This window comes from Bison bison, unplaced genomic scaffold (genome assembly GCF_000754665.1).
Source record: "Bison bison bison isolate TAMUID 2011002044 unplaced genomic scaffold, Bison_UMD1.0 scf7180017864068, whole genome shotgun sequence".
Taxonomy (NCBI): domain Eukaryota; kingdom Metazoa; phylum Chordata; class Mammalia; order Artiodactyla; family Bovidae; genus Bison; species Bison bison.
The window spans coordinates 7,258,981-7,263,558 of NW_011494640.1; positions in this window are offsets into that span (position 1 = coordinate 7,258,981).

The following is a 4,578-nucleotide window of genomic DNA, read 5'->3' on the forward strand; positions in this document are numbered from 1 at the left end:
GGTATTGTTTTTGCTTTGGCTCCATCCCTTCATTCTTTCTGGAGTTATTTCTCCACTGATCTCCAGTAGCATACTGGGCACCTACTGACCTGGGGAGTTTCTCTTTCAGCATCCTATCATTTTGCCTTTTCATACTGTTCATGGGGTTCTCAAGGCAAGAATACTGAAGTGGTTTGCCATTCCCTTCTCCAGTGGACCACATTCTGTCAGATCTCTCCTGTAGGTGTTGCAAGAGGGCATCAGAGGGCAAACACACTGAAACCATACTCACAGAAAACTAGTTAATCTAATCACACTAGGACCACAGCCTTGTTTATCTCAATGAAACTAAGCCATGCCCGTGGGGCAACCCAAGATGGGCGGGTCATGGTGGACAAGCCTTAGGCCCTATTATAATCATTTGCAGCTGGAAAATTTGAGCAGAAAAACATTTCTTCCCCTAAGGAAGGAGCAGGAGTACCATGAGAATACCATGATGGCCTCAGAACTACACCTGGGGGAGGGAGCAGTGACAGTCAGAGCCAGGAGACCCAGGCTCACACTGCTTGCCCAAGGCTGAGGCTTAATCAGAGGTGAAAGAATGCCCCTACCCCTCCATATACCTCCAGGATGAGAAGTGTAGAATAACAGGAATATGGAGCATGGCTTGAGTAATTGCAAGAGCAAAGAGGCAAATCAGTGTGAGGACAGAAAAAAGAGAAAATGTAAAGATGAAAGTGTAACAGACACTGAATAAAGCCATCTGGTAAACCAGCCCTCACTCCAAACACTAGGCATCATCACAAGCATTTGAAGACAATGGGTTCCCCAGCAAGGAGGGTGGCTGAGGAAGGGGCAGACTCTGCAGGACAAGACCCCTCCTCTGTCTTCACCTGACAGGTTCCCTCTTGGAACCTGGAGGGATATAAGAACCTGGCTTCTAAGGGAGTGTGAAGATACTTTAATGAAACATAAGGATAAAAACCCATTTTATGTAAAGCTTTATTATTTAGCACTGGAGCACAGGGCCTCCATTGGTGCACTTTTCCCAGGTACAACAGATGTCGCCAGTGTGCCTGGGTGGAAGGTGGACTGACCTAGCATCATTTAGCATTTTAGAGGTAGAGAGAAAGATCTCCCAACTTCTGATCGCTTGATCCTTGCTTTGTATTTTTTCTGCAATGCCATTTACTCTCCCAGAATTCACCTCATTTTTTTTCTCTTTTTAAATTTTTTTTATTTTACAGTAGACTACAGTTGATTAACAATGTCATATTAGTTTCAGGTGTACAGCAAAGTGATTCAGTTGTGCATATACATGTACATATATATATGCATGCATTTTTCATATTCTTTCCCCATTTTTATTGTTACATAATACTGAGCAGAATTCCTTGTGCTGTATCATAGGTCCTTGTTGGTTATCGATTTGAAATAGAGCAGTATGGACATGTCAATCCCAAACTCCCTAACTTATTTTCAATACAATTAGAATGCAAGGTTTTCTTTCAAATGATCTTTTCAAACAGAAGATTTGAAAAATCCAAAAAAGGCCAATATTTTTCACATAACATGAAAAGCAACTCTAAAATGGTTAACTATTAAACAGTGCACAAAATCTAACAAAAGCAGAGACAATAAATGACAACAAGTACCCATTTGTTGAACTTTCAGTATAGAGGTTTTAATTATTCTGCATAAATTAAAAATTTATGGTTTCATAAATACACAATTATTTTTCACTGTATTTCCTCTGTATATCAATATCAAGCCTGCACACTTTTTCCTGATTTGGTACATATCATGTGGTAATTACTTCACAGATATGGGGCTTTTTTACTCACTGCCAGAAACCACCTTAGTTATTCCACATGTATATGTTTTCCTAATACTTGGAAGTTTGAAAGAATTAACTCTGATAGAAGAAATACAGCATTCCAGAAGGTAAGAAAAGAATCTCTTTTTTATAAGAATGAGCAATTCAAAACCACACTGCTTGAACTGACTTATAAATTCAGTGCAATGCTAATTATAATTCCAGCAAAGTTTCTCATAGATATCTGTTATGGACAGACTGTAGACTTCCTCTCTATATTTATATGTTGAAGCCTCAACCCCCAATCTGACTATTTGGAGATATGAGCCTTTGTGCAGGTCACTAAGGTTAAATGAGGTTATAAGAGTTGGGCTTTGATCCAACAGAACTGGTGTCCTTACAAGAAGAGATAAGAGTTTGCTATCTCTCTCTTTTTCTCTCTCCATCCCATGTAAGAACACAATAGGTCAGCACTTTACCTGGACTTTCTAGTCTCCAGAACTGTGATAAATAAATTTTGGTTTTTTAAATCATACAGTTTTTTATATTTTGCTATGGCAGCCTAAGCTGATTAACACAATGTTAATAGCTAACTCTAAAAATTTGCATAGGAAGCAAAGAAACTAGAATAGAATAGCTAAAGCACTTTTGATAGAGAAAAGCAGTGTTAAATAATGCACACTATACTTATTAAGACTTATTATGACTTACAGTAATCAGGATTGTATAGTACTGACAAAAGGGTAGATGCAGAAAGTGCAAAAATAGATGTATACAAATATGATCAACTGTTGACAGAAGTACAAAGGCGGCTCAATCAAACATGCTGTATTGGAACATTAGACATCATTGAAAAATTAACGTTGACCAACAGCCTATTCTTTACACAAAATTAACTCAAAATAGGGTTATAGATCTAAATGTAAAATGTGTAATTCTAAAATTCAAGATAAAATAGAAAAATCGGCCTAGAGAAACAGTATTTAAATACAACTCCAATATCATGGTTCATCAAATTTAAAAAATTGATTAATTGTACTTCTTCAAAATGAAAAACTCTCTTTCTGTAAAAGATTCTGTTAAAGGAACAAAATACAACCTGTAAACTGGGATAAAATACTCCTTAATCTGGACTGTGAAGAAGGCTGAGCGCCGAAGAATTGATGCTTTTGAACTGCGGTGTTGGAGAAGACTCTTGAGAGTCCCTTGGACTGCAAGGAGATCCAACCAGTCCATTCTGAAGGAGATCAGCCCTGGAATTTCTTTGGAAGGAATGATGCTAAAGCTGAAACTCCAGTACTTTGGCCACCTCATGCGAAGAGTTGACTCGTTGGAAAAGAGTTTGATGCTGGGAGGGGTTGGGGGCAATAGGAGAAGGGGACGACAAAAGATGAGATGGCTGGATGGCATCACTGACTCGATGGACGTGAGTCTGAGTGAACTCCGGGAGTTGGTGATGGACAGGGAGGCCTGGTCTGCTGTGATTCATGGGGTCGTGAAGAGTCAGACACGACTGAGCGACTGATCTGGTCTGATCTGATCTGAATCTGATATCTGACAAAGTATTATATTCAAAATGTGCTCATGTGTTTACAACAGTGTTCCCAAACTATGGAACTCAACAGTGTTTCAATAAAAAACAAACTAACAAGGATGGGCAAAAAATTTGAACAGACACTTCATTAAAGGGTGTGGATGGCAATGCAGACAAAATAGATGTTTAACCATTTTATTAGTTAAATGCAAAGTAACTGTCGATACACCATTACATGGGCTTCCCAGGTAGTGGTAATAGTAAAGAACCTACATGTAAACACAGGAGACATAGGAGACGTGGGTTCAGTCCCTGGGTCGGGAAGATCCCCTGGAGGAAGGCATGGCCACACACTCCAGTATTCTTGCCTGGCGATTCCCATGGACAGAGGATCCTGGCAGGCTACAGTCCATAGGGTTGCAAAAGAGTCAGACATATCTGAAGTGACTTAGATGCATGCACATGGAAATTTATAAGACTTACTGGAAACTCTAAGGATGTATGAAGGAATCTTTTAAAGGCTCATTAAAAGTAAAATTATATTTGCTTTTCATGACCTGACACTTTCACAAGCACTACCATGGCTTTCTCAAATGGCAAAATTTAGAACAATTCTATTCTTGGCCTGGCTGTACACCTAACTCATTCTGAAATTTTAAGCAAGTAATCTTTTCCATAGATTTTTTTTTCTGTTCTATAAAATACGGTGTTTGGTAAAAAGCTTTTCAAAAGCTGCTATAGACTTAGCAGAAATTCTAATATACTGAGCACATTAGAATCACATCAGAAACTTCTATAAAATGTTGCTTCCTGGAAAGGCATCATCTCCAAAGATTCTAACTTAATTGATCTTTGTGGAGTTTAAGCATTGATTTATAGTTAGGACTGAAAGCTCCTAACTATAGGACCAAAAGCTCATGGTTCAACCACGTTCAAAAGCAGTCTTCTATGGATGTGTTACAGTGTCTGGCTTTTTACTGTTAAAAGTTGAATGTGGATCCCATTTAGTTGATCATATTGTGATGTGTCCTGTTGAGTTGATTAATATCACCAATGCAGCTGCAGACACTGAGAGGCTGCACAGACAAGAGTGGGCAAAGTTGGGCTCTGTGCTGGTGTCATCCCATTTTACTGCCTCTGGGTACACTGACCCCCGCCATCTCCAAACTCCTTAAGCTGCTAAATAACCCTCACCCCTCACTTGTTTGCCTTCTACACTTACATCATTATAGGTAAGTAGGTCATCTTC